The sequence below is a fragment of the Arvicanthis niloticus genome, chromosome 5 (assembly GCF_011762505.2).
Source record: "Arvicanthis niloticus isolate mArvNil1 chromosome 5, mArvNil1.pat.X, whole genome shotgun sequence".
NCBI lineage: Eukaryota > Metazoa > Chordata > Mammalia > Rodentia > Muridae > Arvicanthis > Arvicanthis niloticus.
This window is the reverse complement of record NC_047662.1, coordinates 91,481,648-91,499,418: the sequence shown is the minus strand read 5'-3', so window position 1 is coordinate 91,499,418 and position 17,771 is coordinate 91,481,648. Positions and strand designations below refer to the sequence as shown.

General features: G+C 43.2%; 1 long non-coding RNA gene across 1 annotated transcript in view; it reads left to right on the top strand.

Moving 5' to 3' along the window:
- The window catches only part of LOC143442447 (uncharacterized), a 122,685-nt gene extending 105,307 nt beyond the window's left edge, over nucleotides 1-17,378 (top strand). Inside the window, exons 3-5 of the long non-coding RNA XR_013110671.1 lie at nucleotides 3,617-3,706; nucleotides 12,316-12,440; nucleotides 17,159-17,378. This is a non-coding gene — a long non-coding RNA (uncharacterized LOC143442447). The remainder of the gene's footprint in view (nucleotides 1-3,616; nucleotides 3,707-12,315; nucleotides 12,441-17,158) is intronic.
- The last annotated feature ends 393 nt before the right edge of the window (nucleotides 17,379-17,771 follow it).

The window sequence follows — 17,771 nt, the reverse complement described above, 5'->3', positions numbered from 1 at the left end:
GGCTTAAATAAACATTTCAAAGGCACAAAAGACCCAAGATAGAGGCAATAAAATACCTGGGTAAACGGAAGTCACTTGAAAGGAATTCTCCCAGGAGCAAGATACAGATGTAAATTAGGGTAATTGGGATGGGGGCTAGATGGAAACCAGGCTTGGGAACGGATGTTTGAGATATCCAATCATATGTAACCGCGCCAAACTTTCCCGCTCTCCCCAACCCCTACCCATAAATATCCCAAGTTTCCGGGGCTAGGGGGTCGGAATCCCTATCTCCTGCGTGAGATATATTCCGGCCCGAGGGCCCTCGTCATTAAACCTCCTCTGCAGTTGCATCAAGAAGGTTTCTCGTGTGTCCTTGGGTTCGTGCAGGTCCGGACTTGGGTGAGAGTCCCCTTTTGGGGTCTTACAGACTCAGTACCTAAAACTCTAAGGAGCAAGACCAGGAGGGCAACTGACAGAAGGATCTTGAAAGCAGTAGAGTCAGGGGGTGGGGAGGGGTGGGAGAGATCAGAGAGAACTCAAGACACAAAGACTGATGGTGAGTCAATTAATGTGAGTCACACGAGCTGTTTCTGGGAAGGAGAGATAGAAAATGACCTGGGAAGCAGGTCAAGGAAAACTGACATCGCTTCAGTATCAGGATGGAGGTTGGCTCTGTGTTTTCCTGCTCTTCCCTTTGTCAGTCACTCACCTGATTTGTTCTGAGAGCTGAAACCAGTCCCTTCTCCTGGCCTGGCCTGGTAGTATCATGGACCTAAACTACCAACAGACAAGGGCAGCAGACCCAGAGATACAGAGCCCTGAGTCCTGTAAAGAACTGCCTCTGGTTGGGAATGAACAGGCACGGGAGACAGCTGGCAGCAGAATGGCTGTACATAGAGGACCCGGACTTCCAAAAAAAGAAGTCACCAGCAAAATCGCTTGTTCTAAGAGCAATACTGAATATCAGATATTAAGTATTCTGTTCTTTGGTTTCCTAAATCAAAAGGGAAGGATCTCCACCAACCTTATAGGATGTGGAGATTCAAGGGAAGTAATTCAAAGCTCTAAGGACAATGCCCCACCCTCCCCAGTTACTTCCCAGAAACAAACAATGGCCTGCTTTACTTGCTGAGTGGGGGCCTGGGGTGAGGCATCCAGCCTCCAAGCTGGCCTCTAGTTATTCCAGTGTCCTGGTATTCACTCTTGTGTCAACCCCTCCCACTGGCTTAGCTTGTGTGCCCAACAGCTAATGGCTAAGGTGGTATAAAATCAGTCCTGAGATTAGATACGAAGGAAATCTGAGGAAAGCCAGCTGTCGAAAACTGCCCTGCCAAGGGGTTTGTACAGTGAGGACTTGAGACCACCAAGAGCCAAGAGAGGGACTTTAGAAATAAGCTCAGTTGCCCAAGTCTAGCTCTGAAATCCCCTCAGCCCTTGCCAACAGCTTCCCAGCAGTCTCCCGAGAGTCCCTGAGCCAGAGAAGTCCAAGTAAAGCTTTCCCAGACTCCTGGCCTATAGCAAATGACTGATAATAAACTCCTGTTTCCTGCTGCCTACTCTGGGGGTCATATGTAGTGCAGCAGTAAATATTTAAATCACCTGGCTCAGTGAAATATATGCACCACTATGGGTAAAGGCCCAAGAACATCTACCCAAGCATTCCCGGCGCTGTTCAGAGATACAACGGACAGATCCAGAGTCAGAACCACAGCCATGGGCAGAGCTTAAGCCAAAGCGATGCTGCCTGGCATAGTGGGTCTCACCAGGGGCCGGTGACTATATACCTTGCTTTACATATTGTTTACAACACTGGTTATTTTTTTAAGACTGTGCCTTGCCCTGAGAGACTCCAATTTACAAGCATCATTGTACTCCATTTTGAAGATACAAGATGACTGCACTCCCAGGTAGACAAGCAAACAAGAACACACACAAGCCCACAGACTGAACGATGACTTATCCCTGGGAGTGTGAAGGGATCAACCTATGAATTTATTGTGTGAATTCAGACTGTTTGTGTACATGGGTGTATTAAAGTCATACCAGGAAAACTAGGCCTGAGACCTTGTGGGACACATCAGACCAAGCAAAGGGTATAACTCGTTAGCTGGACTCCACAAAGAGGTGGACACATAGCATTGCAATGGCCATGACTCCCAACCTGTCATCTGACCATCCAGTTTCTACACCAAGGCAAGAATTTCTGCCAATCCCAGAGGCTGCAGCTTGGCCTAGCCCCTGTTGTTAATATGTTCCACTCCATTGCTGTCTGTCCATCTCATCTGGACCTGTTGTGTATCCATCTGTCCCTTCCTTAGTCTGAAGCCAATCCTGCCTCTTTGTGTCTGTAGTTAGACTCATCTCTGCAACTTTCCTCTCTATCCTGTGGCCTGCCGCAGTCTGACTCACACAGTAACAGTTTCTCTAGCCTAATTTGGGTTCCTTACCTTTTCAATACAAAACACTACGAGTTTCCCAGATCTTCATTTCTTGGGTGTCTTTAAAACTCCTTGCCTCTTGAACCCTCTGTAACATATATATAGAGAGAGTATATACATAGAGACATATAGAGAGTTGGATTTACTATGGGGTGTACAATGTATGATCTGAGAGTTTATAGTAGTATTTAAGACTGGAATAAAAGAAACCATTTGCCTTAGCCAAGATTACCAAGATTACCAGGGGTACCTGACAACTCACTGGTGCTTAAACGGCAGGACTTTGTGATCTCACTGTCAGTAAATTAATTCAGACATTTCAGAAATATACAAACATATTTATGTTGCTGACATAACATATTCATGAGAGTATGCCAACCTAGTATCACTCTTCTGGTTCTAGGAATGTGGCCACTGAAAACCCAAAAGAACTGTCTAGTTCTTCAGAACTGTCTGAGCTCCAGGGAAAGTTACGACCCAACTTTCCCTGGAAAGTGAAAGTGAAAGGTAGTAGAGTAGAGGCCTCCATACTTAACTCAGCTTATAAACTCTATCTTGAAGCCACAGAAAATAAATCAGCACTTCAGCTGCACAGCCCCAGATGCTCCGCCTTCTGGTGGTCCAGGCCTCTTACAGTGACTAATCAATCTTCCCCGTGTACCCACTGAGATGGTTTGTATTTGCTTGGCTTAGGGTGTAGCACTATTAGGAGGTGTGGCCTTGTCTGAGTAGGTGTGCCACTGTGGGTGTGGGCTTTAATACCCTAGTCCTTGCTGCCTGGAAGCCAATATTCTCCTAGCAGCCTTCAGATGAAGATCTCTCTCTCTCTCTCAGCTCCTCCTGTACCATGCCTGCCTAGATGCTGCCATGTTCCTGCCTTGATGATAATGGGCTGAACCTTTGAACCTGTAAGCCAGCCCCAATTAAATGTTGTCCTCATAAGAGTTGCCTTGGTCATCGTGTCTGTTCACAGCAATAAAACACTAAGACACGCACCCATCCACTGCATGCAAAGAAAGATGTTGCCCAGAATGCTGATGCCCCCATAGACTCATGTGTTTGAATGCTTGGCCCATCAGGAGTGGTACTTTTAGAGGTGTGGCCATGTTGGAGGAAGTGTGTCACTGTGGGGATGGACTTTGAGATCTCCTATGCTCAAGCTATGTCCAGTGATACAGTCTTCTTATTGTCTACAGGTCATGATGAAGAGCTCTTGGCTCCTCCAGCATGAATTCTGCCTACACACTGCCATGTTTTTCACCATGATGATAATGGACTAGACCTCTGTAAGTCAACCCCAGCTAAATATTGCCTTGGTCATGGTATCTCTTCACAGCAATAAAACGCTAAGTCACCCAGTGTCAAAGTAAAAGCTAGAATCATGGCACACACATTTCCAGGGCTGGCTTCCTTTAGTGACAAGAGGTCCAGGAACATCATCTCTACTTAGTCTCTTTGTTCCCTGGAGAAATAATTTGCAGATGATGATGATGATGATGGTGATGATGGTGATGATGTCCCTAGAGCATATAAACTCATATAATCATATAATCAGCACTTCAGCTGCACAGCCCCAGATGCTCTGCCTTCTGGTGGTCCAGGCCTCTTACAGTGACTAATCTTCCCCGTGTACCCACTGAGATGGTTTGTATTTGCTTGGCTTAGGGTGTAGCACTATTAGGAGGTGTGGCCTTGTCTGAGAAAAAAGGATGGATTAAGAGTCTTGGTGTGGTAGGAGGAGGGAATGAGGAGTTGTTTGACAAACACAGGGTTCCAATGTGAGAAAATGGAAAGTTCTGGAAAGAAATGTTGATAATGGTGTTAGTGTGCTGAAATAATGTAAAGCTACCTAAGGCCACAGAACTGTGTCCTTTAATGGTTAAGATGATTTCCATTTTGTATATTTTACTCAACCAAAACTAACAAAAAGTTAGAGAGCATGTGAGGTACCAAGCAGTATGCTATGGCAGGGCATGCCTCTTGTAATCTTCCTAGCAACACTGTGAGATCACCATGATGAGTGCAGTGTCCCTCACAGGCAGCAGAGGTCCAGGAGTCATCACATGCTAACAGAGAAGGAAGAGAGAAGTCTGTCAGTCTCTAACACTCCTCAGATATGCATTCTCCCATCCCTTCAGCATTCTTGCTGATGCTCCTGGGATTTGATCTGTGTGACCTGGGACAAAAGCAGGAGAAGAGGAGAGAATATGATGACGTACTTCTGGGGAAGCAACACTACACATCCCCTTAGAAAGGACCCGGGGCTCTCTGCGTAGGTGCTGGCCTCCACAAATGCTTGTTCTTTGCTGTTTAACATGGTTACCAAAGGAGGAAGATACTCAGCGGAGCACAGGGTGACTGACCTGAGACTAACTGGGTGCACCAGTCAGGGGTTAGTCAGAGAAGCAGGGCTTGATGACTGGTAGAGAAGAAAGGACCTATTACAGCGGTTAGACCTTGTGCTGAATAATAGCTACCATACTGTGTCTCCCTAGCATGGATCATTAGTTTTGAAACTTTACCAGGAAACTTCTATTCCATATGCAAACGCTAGGAGGTCTCTCTGAGCATCCCTGCTTTAGCATTTCCCTCATCTGCCTGCATCTGAAACAGAACCTAGGACATCCTGGACCATTCATGTCTATCTTGTGATTAGATGCTGTCTACTCCTTCAAGCCAGCTCTACTTCACTTCTGTATGTCTCTCCTGACTTGATACTTGTCAGATATTAGATGAAACTGCCCTCGATTTATCATCTTAGATCTACACACACATATAAGGACAAACGGGAATTTCCTGCTGGGTAGATAGCTCAGTTGGTAAACTACTTGCCTCAGAAGCATGTGGGCCTGAGTTCAATCCCAAGAATCCATGTTAAAAAAAATATCTGGGTATCATGGCACATAATTATAATCCCAGAGCTGGGAAGCTCAGTGGCGGGCCACGAGGGAGCCTGGCCTACTTTGAGAGCTCCAAGCTAACAGGAGACCTTGTCTCAAAAAGTAAGGTGAGAATTACCTGAGTAATAACAGCCAAGGCTGAGGATGTCCTCTGGACACACACACACACACACACACACACACACACACACACACACACACACAGAGGCAATAAGCTCTTAGCAAATGTTGCTAAATAAATGAATTTAGAACACACTTAACATCAACAAGTTCCCGTTGAAGATTAGAAGAGAGTTCTCCAGGTTGTACTGTAGCCTCAAGCTCCCTACCACATGCCTTAGCCACCCCTGAATTCTTCCATTTGGGAGTGCAGTGATTGATCGCCACCAGATCAGGCTGCACAGCACCTGCGCCACAGTCCCGGGTCTGAGGCTGTCCGAGTCTCCGCGCTGGTAAAGAGTGAGGCAGTAGGTCAAATGTACCCTGCATGGCTTTCATGGTCTCTGGGGCTGGCAGCATCTCCGCATGGCTGACAAATGGCGGACTCTGACAGGGAGGAGATGAAGTTCCAGGCTAGCAAGAGTGCGGGATGGCTCTGAAGCAGCTGCAGCACTCTGCTTGGCTCCGTCCCAGAATCGTGGGGGTAGCAAAGAGCCGCAGAGGTCGTGGATTTCAACCATCTATCACTCGGAACTGGAAATTAGCAAAGCAACTCTCAAACGTTTGGCTGTGTGTCGCTCAAGGAGAGCTTTAAATATAAAGAACAAGCAAGAAAGAAAGGACGCAGCTGGCTATGGCCCCTGTCGCTCTGGGCAGTCGCACCTGCCAACCACAGCTGTGGAGTCTCTAGCTGGCCCCTGTACAAGGTCTGCAATGAAGACTGAGGATTGGCCGGCTCCAGTAGCCAAATGCACACAGGGCATCACTTGATCTGGTTGAGTGGCCTGAGTTGGTTTGAAACATGGTTCAGAACCTTCCAGAAGGGCACAGGTCAAGAGGCATTTCACCCAGGAAGGCATGTTTACTGGGTCCCAGCCTGGCACTTACTGGGTTCTGATCCACCTTTTCTGCGGCTTAGGCCTAACTTCCCTCTGCCCGCTGCCTCGTACCTGATGACCCAGTTCCTGGAGGTCCACACTCAACCCTGTCTCTCAGGCGTACCTACCTGAAACAGGGAACATAAATAAAGGAGAGCTAGCTGCTATGTACAGCCTGACTCACTTCAACCTCATGCCAACCTGCGGTTAGGTAAGGGTTAATGATGAAAACCCAGCAACTCAGAGAAATGGGGCATCTGCCCCAAGTCATAACCCTGCTAAACCTAATAGAGGAACCAAAACCCAGGTATGACACATTCTGCAAGAACATGTATCATACTGCACCTGTGCTGCCTTCCTGCCCTCCTCTGACTTATTTGCATATCTTGAGTTTCTAATATTATTTCTGGCTCCCTCCTCAACCCACAACCCCTCCTCAACCCAAATATCTCTGTAGGTCATAAATGGGTTCTGAGTTCTCTCTTCCTAGTCTTTCTGACAACCACCTGTCTTTCCATCTTTTTCTTTCTTTCCTTCCTTCCTTCCTTCCTTCCTTCCTTCCTTCCTTCCTTCCACTAGGCTTCCATTGTAATTAGTCTCCCACCTGAACAAGCTATCACAGGAACAGATACTCAATAGATCAGCCTATAATACAATCACTGTAAAAGAAATACCTTTATTGTCTTCTTATCTGATGCTAGATTTTCCTTTGTTGGAGGGTACATTAGTGAGGTTTCTATTGCAGTAATAAACACTTTGACAAAAAAATCAACCTGGAAAAGCTTTATTTCTAAGCTTACAGTTTATAGGCCATCTTTGAGGGAATGCAAGCAGGAATTGAAATAGAAAGCATGGAAGAATGCTTCTTTCTGGATTGCGCCCCAACTTTTGCCTGGTTTGATTTCTTACACATTTCAGGACTATGTGCCTAGGGATGTCCACAGTGTTCTGGCCCCTTCCATATCATGTATTTTTTTTTAAAAAATGTCCCACATGCTTACCTACAGGCTAATCTGAAGGGGGATTTTTTTTTTCAATTAGGATACCGTCTTCTGAGGTGTTCTTAGTTTGTGTCAAGTTGTCATAAAACTAACCAACACGAGGGGGGAGGATTTCTTAGAAAATCCCATTGGTACAAAAATAAAAGTCCTAATAGTTCCAAGTATAGGCAGTTTTCAGGGTGCTCTCTCTCTCTCTCTCTCTCTCTCTCTCTCTATATATATATATATATATATATATATATATATGCAGAGATAGAGTTTGGGATTGAAGATGGCTACTATTAACAGAAGTGTACATCAATTGATGATAGATAAACAAAATTGGAACCTAAATACACATCATATTTGAGAATATTATTCACTGATAAAAATAGAATGAAATACTGTTATGTTCTATAAGATAAAGAAACCTTGAAACCACAATAGGAAATAAAGTAAGCCGATTACAAAAGGCCACATAATGAATGATTCCATTTAGATGGAACATCTCGAATAATCAAATATAGGATCAGAGAGTAAAATAATGGATGCCAGAGACTGAGGGAGTGAGAGAGGGGAGTGGTTGCTACTGGCAACAGAGGGTCCTTTTGAAGTCATAAAAAACAACTTGGAATTAAATAGCAATGATAATGGCACAGCTTTGTGATCACATTTTGACGGTTTGAGTTAAAATGGCCTCCATAGGCTCATATATTTAAATGCTTGGTCATTGGAAAGTGGCACTACTTGGGAGGGATTAGGAGGTGTGGCCTTGTAGAAGAAAGTATGTCACTGGCAGGTAGGCTTTGAGGTTTCAGAAGCCCAAGCCAGGCCCAGGGTCCATCTGCCTGCTGCCTGTAGATCTCCATGTAGAGTTCTCAGCCTCCTCTCCAGCACTGTGTCTGCCTCCAGGCTTCCCGCCATGATGATAATGGACTGACCCTCTCAAACTGTAAGCCAGCCCCAATCAAATGCTTTCATTTATAAGAGTTGCTGTGGTCATGGTGTCTCTGCACACTAATAGAACAATGACTAAGACAAGCACTAAAGCCACCAGTTATATACTGCACAAGAACAACTTTTACAATGTACAGATCTTAATAAACTTGCTGTTTTGTAACATTTTGGAAATGTTTACTTATGAAAGAACAGAGAAAGAAACAAAACTGTATAGAGGAAGAATTTGCCCTGGAATGTAGGCTACTGTAAGCCTCCACTAACCACAAGCTCCCTTGCAAGGTCTGTGCATCTGATTGCATCACACCTGACTGAAATGGACCAGTCTTATATGCCCACAGCCCTCAGTCACCAGAGGAGGGCTTCCACAGGAAGGATGAAACTCAGGTGATGTAGACCCTGGAGGGTCTAACAGCAGGAGTCACTCTGCTGAGCACCCACACAGGGGCATCAAGCACTTCTTAGAAGGGGGTCTAGGCCAGTAGGGAAAATATGACAATTGTTGCAGGACAAAGGGAAGTTGAGAGAAATAATACCAATTATCGGAGGATCCAGGAGGATGCCATAGGAAGCAGGGTCCCATCCAGAACTTCTCTTCTCTCCAAATAAGATGCAGAGTGTAGATTGTTGTGTTTTATAAAAAGGAAAAGAAAAAACCAGGATATGTTTGGTAGAGGCTCAGTATGGTAAGGTCGAAGGGGGATGCCTCTGCAGGCCTATGCTGAGGCATCCCTTCTTCCTGAGGTACCAGTCATAAGGACAGATATAGTATGGAATAGCGTTTATTTAGGGCATGGGGAAGGGAGTTGAGGGGGTAGAAACAGAGAAAGGGAGAGAGAGGGCAGGGAGTAGAGGAGTAGAGGCCAGCCATGAATACGTGGAGAGAGGGTAGGGGGGAATGGGGAGAGAAGGGACAGAGAGGGAATAGGGCAAGAGGGAAAGAGAACAAGAAAATGAGGAGTCAAACAGCCCCTTTTATACTGAGTCAGGCATACCTGGCTGTTGCCAGGTAACTGTGGGGTAGAGCCTAGAAGAAATGTTAATATAGAGATCCTGGTGGCAGCAGCTGCTGCTGCTGCTTCTACTGCTGCTTCTACTGCTTCTTCTTCTTCTTCTTCTTCTTCTTCTTCTTCTTCTTCTTCTTCTTCTTCTTCTTCTTCTTCTTCTCCTCCTTCTCCTTCTCTTTCTCCTCCTTCTCCTTCTCCTTCTCCTTCTCCTTCTCCTTCTCCTTCTCCTTCTCCTTCTCCTTCTCCTTCTCCTCCTCCTCCTCCTCCTCCTCCTCCTCCTCCTCCTCCTCCTCCTCCTCCTCCTCCTCCTCTTCCTCCTCCTCCTCTTTCTTTCTTTCTTTCTTTCTTTCTTTCTTTCTTTTTTCTTCAACTAAGCAATCCTGTTCTAAGATTTTATGTACTTTTTCCTCTTTGGTTCCTGCTTCTCCTGAAACATTTAAACTACAAAGTAAATTTAGGATTAATGGAAAAGGGAAATCTTTCTTTCCTTCTACTTATGAAGACATTAACATTAAAGTATAATCTGTAAATTTATTTTTATTATTTTTAATTGTGTTTGGGGAGGGTTGAAGGAGTCCCAGGAGACTTGAGCCAGCTGATATGGGTACTGGAGAATCCAACCCATCTGGAAGAGCAGTATAGCACTCTAAATCACTGAGCCGTCTCTCCAACCCCAAAGGTGTGATTTATGAGTGAAGTCAATACTCATATTGCCTATCCAATATGTGCATGAAAAACAAATGTTCAACATCCTTAGTAATCAAAGAAATAGAAATCAAAACTGCACTGAGATTCCATCTCGCCCCAGTCAGTATGTTATGTTATGTTATGTTATGTTATCAAGAAAACAAATGACCTCTCATGCTAAACGTGGGGACAGAGGAACACATCACACAGCTCCTGGGAAGATAAACTGCTGTAGCCACTATGTAAGCCAGTATGGAGGATCCTCAAAACACTCAAAGTAAAACTACCACATGACCCAGCTTGTGTGTATCCCAAAAGAAGCAAAATGAAAACATTACAGAGATACATGCTTGACTGTGTTTACTGCAGCACTGCTCACAATAGCCAGGTTATGGAGTCAGCCTAGGTGCCGTCAAGAGATAATAGATACAGAGCATGTGTTATATAGACACAAAAGAGAACATGCAAAAACAAAATCAGGTCATTTGCAGGAAAATCAATGGACCCAAAGATACTAGGTTAAGCTGAAGAAGAAGCCAGGTTAAAAGAGAACAGACATTACACATTTTCTCTCATAAATAAAGTCTAGATTTAAAAAAAAAAAAAAAGTAGAACTATTGGGAGGTAGGAAGGTATGATTTAGGATAGGAAATGTTCTCAAGTGGCTTACTTGAACTAGCTGTGTGGTGTTTTCATTTGGGAGTAAATTAAAATAAAGTAATTTTTATTAAAAAAGAAAAGAGAAGACTGGGCAGTGGTAGCACATGCCTTTAATCCCAACACTCAGAGGCAGAGGCAGGCAGATCTATGAGTTTGAGGCCAGCCTGGTCTACAGAATGAGTTCCATGACAGCCAGGGCTACACAATGAAACCCTGTCTCAAATAAACAAGATACAACAAAACAATACCACAAAAGGGAAAAAGTGTGGGTCAAGAGGTGGCTTGTCAGTTAAGAGTATGTATGTGCTTGCAGACAAACCACGCTCAGGCTGGTTCCTAATATCCATATCAGGCAGTTCGCAACTGTCTGTAACTCCAGTTCCAGGAGATCTGATACCTTCTTCTGGCCTCTGTGGTTAACTTTACTCACATAAAAATACCCACACACAGACATTTGGATACTCACATACACACACATACACACCACACACACACCCATGCTTGTTTATGTGTGTGTGTGTGTGTGTGTGTGTGTGTGTGTGTGTGTGTGTGTGTAATTAAAAATAGAATAAATCTAAAAATAGGAAAAGAAAAATATTTTAAAAGACCTATTTGGTAAACAAGAAGAATTGTGAGGGAGAATAAAAAGCACCATCATCAAACCCAACCTGATTCAGAATCGGGGCTTCATCTACTAGCTTATTACAAAGAATTGGATCTGGACACTGCAAGTAGACTGTACCCACTGAAGATAATTGCAAGAGAAAAGCCAGTAAGGAAACTGCAAACCCAAGTGTCCAATGTACTACTTTTGCAAAAGTGCCTTTTTCCATGTGTCATCTCTGGCAACTATCTCAACAACTCCTTGAAGTAGGGAGATGTAATTCTTATAGTGTTCACAGTACACTTGAGGCAACCAAGATACAGAGATTAAGTGATTGGCTTAAGGTGCCATAGCAACCGGGAAACTGACTGAGCATGCTCCAGAGATTGTGGCTTCCATTACAATACTCTTTCCATGACTACATTAGGCTAAACAGCCAGCCTCTATCACCTCCCAAACCCAGTGTCCAGAGTGGTAACCAACCACAGGTGACAAGAGAAGCATCAGCTCAGAAATCTAAATGCTTACCCCAGGAGGTCATAGCCATCTGAGGATAGACTTTTTAGAGGAAGTATTTCATTAATGAGCATGGCTTTCAGCCAACAACCAGAATGAAGAAAACTATCTCAAGTACACCCCAGAAATGTAAGAACCTGTGTTCATGTGGCCTTGATAAAGTGCACTCACACAACTCCAGAGAGTAAGCAGTAACCCTTATATTTTTTTAACTCTATTTGTGATTCCAAGAGAAGTTTTTGATGTCAACAAGATAGAGTGGCTGATTATTAAGGGACCTTCTTATTATAAAAACCCTTCATACAACAGAGTATGGCATTCAGCTCCGGAGTTCCTCTTCTTGACAATAACTTTTTAGGCCACTACCACATTGTGACATCAAGGGCACTCGTGAACAGTAGACATTGTTATAACTGGGCCATGACATTATCTCTGGCATTGATATGGCTTGTGCAATTTTCCATGATAAATCAAGGCTCCTCAGATAGAAAAACAATGTGTTTGAAAAACTGTGATTAAACCAAGTTTAAAGGTTTTCTTACTCTAGGACATCCCAAGAAGGGAATGGCTTACTCAGCAATGTGAAGAATGACAAGTGAGACTGTCTATAAATAGAGTTGGCATTGCTCACACCCGCAGAAAGAAGTTGACCACGCTGAACAGATAGTCCAGGTATGACAAACACATGCATGCTTATCTTGATTTCTCCCTCTTTCCTCCAGAGCAGGTGTGACTAAGCACTGCGTTGTTTGCAACTGACTCCACATAATCTTTAAAATACATACATACACACACACACACACCAATCCAACAAATCACTACTAATACGTTATTAGTTTTTAAACAACACAAGCTGGCATAAAACAACATGGGTGAATGGATGGCCTAGAGAAGAAACAAGCGAGGAGGGTTCAGACCAGAAAAACCTCCTACCTATCTTCCAGAAGAGGAGTTAGGGCTGACCACCAGATCATATCTGTGACTGTATCCTCAGCACTTGATAAATTACAGACTCTTTTTGCCAACGAGTTAGTGCCTTCATCACATGGTAGTAATGTTTTTCCATAGTCTTGTGTTTGGGTGTATGATATTAACAAAAATATGTGTAATTGTTCTATATGGTAGGCTTAGCTTCTGTATTCCTCATTTTTTATCTAGCTTTGTGACAATTCTAATAATGAACCTATATGGAAAATCCAACTTTAAGGACCTTGGCTTACATCTCATCTTTACACTTATTTGCCCCAAGGAAATAACTTCACCTCTCCAAGCTCTGGTATCTACTAGAAGAATTCTTAGGACTGGGCCAGTGTTGGAACTTTAATATCATTCCCAAATTCCTATGCTAAAATTACTCATCAGTGTGTTGGTACTGAGAGGTAGGCTGTTTGGAAAGTGACTTGATAATGAGGGCAATGCCCTGAGGGATAGATTAATATCCTCACTAAACAAGACAGGGTCATTATTTGCTGTGTTTAGACACTGTAAGTTCTATCATCTTTGAAGTCACCAACTAGAGATCAGCCCTATCCTAGAGTAAGTATCATGCAAAGCCTCAAAAGGTAAACAGTGAAGCACATGAACATCAGCAGACATACCACAAAACAGAAGAGAATCTCTGAAAGAGACCTCAAGATCCAATAATGCTGTGTATTGTGTACTTATAATAGATGATTAGTTTAGCAGAAAATAAGCTATGAGCATTTGAAAGCGAGAGACAAAAATATTGAAAGCAACCAGAGAGACGTTGAGTGACTTGCCAAGTTTGAACAGCTAGTGAATCACAGAGTTGGCATTTGAATGCAGATATCCTGATTCTAGAGTCTCATGTCTCTACATAACATTATTAAAACACACCAAGTGCACACCAGAAAGTATAACACGCTACCACCTTTGCAGAGAAAGACAAAAGTGTCTTTGCTCATATATCCATACAGAACTTCTAGAAAGACACATAAAAAAATAGATGATCAATTTTGGAAAACATGGGACAGGCAAAATAGTGGGAGTTATGTGCATTTTGTGAATAATATAATACATGTATATATATCTTATTGGGGGATGATTTTGTGTGTTGTGTATTCGGATGCTGACTTCTATGCCCAGATATCTGATTGCAGTCCAGATATTGATATAGTCAAGCGTCTCCAAGTCTCAATGTCATATAAAATGTTCTGCATCACCTCTGATTGGTTAATAAAGTGCTGATCAGGCAAAGGCTGGGCAGAAGAAGAGAATAGGGCAGGACTTCCAATCCCAATCAGGAGGTTTCAAGAGAGAGGAACTACAAGGAAGAGAAGAATGTGTGGAGAGACTATGTAGATGACCAGGAGGATTCACCATTAGGTCTCTGTGAGAAAGCAGCCATGAGGACACACGTGGACCAGAGCGAGCCAGAGCAAGATCAGATGGCAAGGAATAGGGCATGTGGCTGAGAGTAGGCAGGCAGCCTAGTCGGATTAGAATAGCACAGAACTTGCCCAGCTTACTGCTTGCAGCTTGTTAATAAAAATACCAGGTCTCTGTGTCATTTATATGGAAGCTGAAATGGGCTAGAATGGGTGTTGAAATATCCTGTCAAATAATGCTCTAAAACATCAGTTTTGCAACAACTGGACCCCAAAATTTAAAAAAAAAAATTGCAAATACAGAAAGCAAATGCTCTTTCTAGGCAAGCATTCCCTGGCTACCCTGAACAGACCTATCTTCTTTGATGTATCCATGTTAGCCGTATCTACAATTTTTTTTTTTTGTCCATACATTGCTCAGTGTTCATTTATCTTCCACTCCCCAACTCACCTAGGCACCAGCTAACCTGTGAGCTCTCCAAAGGCAAGGCTCTGTTTCTTCCATTCTCGTCCACCCTGCATATCATGCAGAGCCTGGCATGTGGCAAATGTCCAGTGCATGGAAAATTGTAGTGAGGGAAGTGAGGTCACCCAGCCAAGTGTATGGTCTCAGCACTCTGGAAAGAGGAATTGACTGGAACTCTCATATAACCCTGGGAGTAGAAAGAGGAAGTGAGGAGGAAGAAAATACAGTTAAGAGTTGCAGAAAAGATATGCCTGACCCAGTGAGGACAAAGGGGTAAAAAAGGCTCTGTGGGCCAGTGTTGATCAGGAGAAAATGTGAAAGGCAAGCAGCTCGCTGAAGGAATAGCAAAAGTCGAACACAAAGCTAAGACCTCAAAAGACAGGGCTCAGCACTGCAGATTCAGGTCTAGAACCCAGTGACGAGCGAGCAGAGGGCATGGGAAGGACCTGCACTAGAAGAGACCCCTGCTTGCTATGAGTCATTCCCATGTTTGATATGTGGCTTTCTGTTCTTTGGCACTCTGTGTGTGCGTTCATACACAGACTGTAGACAGAGTCTACACACCAAGTTCCAGCAAAATTAATTCCAGATTCTCTGAGCAGTGAGTCTGACCCAGGAGCCAGATCATCCCCACCCTCTGCAAGGCTATGACTTTCTGTGAGTGGCTGTGCATGCCCTTATTGTGATTCAAGAGATTATATTCCCTGTTTATTTGTGTTCATCACCAATGCTGCACAATAGACTTTATTTTAAAGGTTAACACTAGCCTAGGTAAATAAGAAGCAAAACAAGTCAGGGGTTTGCTTCAAAATATCTTAAAGGAAAGAAGTTTTGTCGTCGTGCATTAATGAATCAGATGGGCTCTGTACTGTTGTTTTTAAAGCTAGGTGTGGAGTGAACACAGCGGGTTTATCATCTTCTCTGCATTTTTTTTTAGTACATGCTTAAAAACCGCTATAATAAAATGTTAATAAAAGCAGCATGTTCTGTTTTAAGTGCTGACCTAGAATTTTAGGTAGCCAAGGATCAGATCTTAATGGGCTTCCATTTATCTACAAAGAGGGTTTTTTTTTTTTTTTTTTTTTTTTTTTTTTTTTTTTTTTTTTTTTTTTTTTTTTTTTAGCATTTTCCCATCATCAATTTGATAAGATGAATTATTCTGGGGCACCATAACCTCTTTTTAATTGGTCTCTCTGAATAATAGGATTACTGTCTATCTATCCTTTTATATTCCTTTCTGGATTTTCAGAATTTTTCACATGAGTGACTATTTTCTTGATAACTGGGGAAAATCCATTTTATTGTCAGTAAATGAGTATTGTTAGCAAATATTTATTATCCATATAGAATCATGGGTTTTCATCTATAAAATGGATTTATCTCATTATATTAATGTTAAAAAAAATTTGAAATTTTACAGATGGCAGGAAGGTATTTATTTCTGTCCCCTACTAAATAACAAAATAAAGGGTAAAACTTGGAAGTTTGAAAGGTCTGAGGAATAGTCATCCAGAATGGAATGTACTTTGAGTTAAAGAGGCTTCTTCCTAAGAGACAGCCCAGCTGAATAAAAAATGCTAAAAACCTGACTAGATGCAAGGGCGCGTTTGCAGAGGGAATGTGTATGTCATTACCTCAGCTCTGAATGTCACTAGCAAATACTGCAAAGTAATGAAGGAGGCCATTAAAGTAGGAATGGAAAAACATCCTCCAATGTTTCAGGAGGCACTCTGACATCTTAATTATATTCTGCCACCTAGTGACTAAGGAAGATTAACATAGTTGCTTAGCCAGGCTCCAAGTGAACACAGGGTAGTCCTGCACCCCTTGGTTTCAAGAGTCTCGACCTGTCCCATGGAGGTTGGGGAGAGGTGAGAGTGACTCTGGGCAGTCTGCCATCTGCCCAGTACTCCCACTACAACTATAAAGAAACCCACAAACATGGCTGAAGCCACAAAACTCTCTATTCCTCCCAGACAAAGGAGCTGGAAGTTCTCTCTCCTTGGAAGCACAGCTCCCCAGCCCAGGGCTAGCTACCTCAAGCTCTTTGTTAAGGGCTGTCAGGTACAGCAAACTGAACTAATAGCCATCGGGTATTTCTAATTCCAAAGTTTCACAATCAAATAAGGTAAATGTAGCGACCGCTTCCAGTAAGATGGGCCAAAGTTGATGTGCAAGTCCTTGAGATCTCACAAGCCTGGGCATGAAAACTGATATGAATCTTCCCCACCCCAACCCTCCATGCCCCATGAAAAATAAAGTGGTGAATATGTTGAAGTCATATCCTCTGACATACCACAATTTCTCTTTCAGTGAATGCTGACCCTTTGATGATGAGGTCGTAATGCATTGCAATGATATGCAGTTAGAAGGGGAGGAGCCCTGGCCAGAAGTGGAAGCTTGGCCCTTTCTAGCCTTGACCTCAGCATTTCTAGCCAAGAACCATAGAATCATGTGATCCTTCCAAAGCTCTCCAGGTTCTCCTCTGTCATTGGTCGGCCTCCCTGGTACATTTACTAATGGACAGACACTGTGTTACCGCTGTGGTGTTTAATAAGTCTCTCCATTCTGTGCAGGAACTGTGGACGGGATCTCAGAACCTGCATCTAAAGCACCAGCATCATCAAGAGGGCTGTGATACTGACCCTGAATACCAATAACAGCCTTTAGGAGCTTTTTTGAATGGAAGATGAAGGGGTTTGGCACCAGAAGAAAGTTTTGGTTGAGAAAGTGGCTGGGACAGACTGAGCTTTTATTCCAAATATGCAAATTATCATCCTACTTCGAAAATAAAGTTTTATTGGAACACAGATATGTTTCCCTGCCTTTAAGAATTAAGATGTATTCTACTATATGGTGATTCTCACTGAGGCCAGGCAGTCTACCAAGTTTAAACGATTAATTCACCTTCCCTGTGCAGAAAGCCTGTGAACCCAGAGTCTGAATGAATTACTCAGGGGAGAATTTTCTTTCAGTCTTCTAAACTCATCTATTTTTCCAGTTGGCTTCTGAAAAGAATTGGGGATTTTACTTGACATTGATGTAAGGAATCATTTTTTGAGTTAGCTGGTAACTGGTACCCCAAAAACAGACAGATAAGAGGAGAGAAGATGAGGGCAGGACAGACCTGGGGAGCAGGCTGGCCATGTTTATGCTTGCCAACTTCTTTGATATAATTCAAAATCAGCT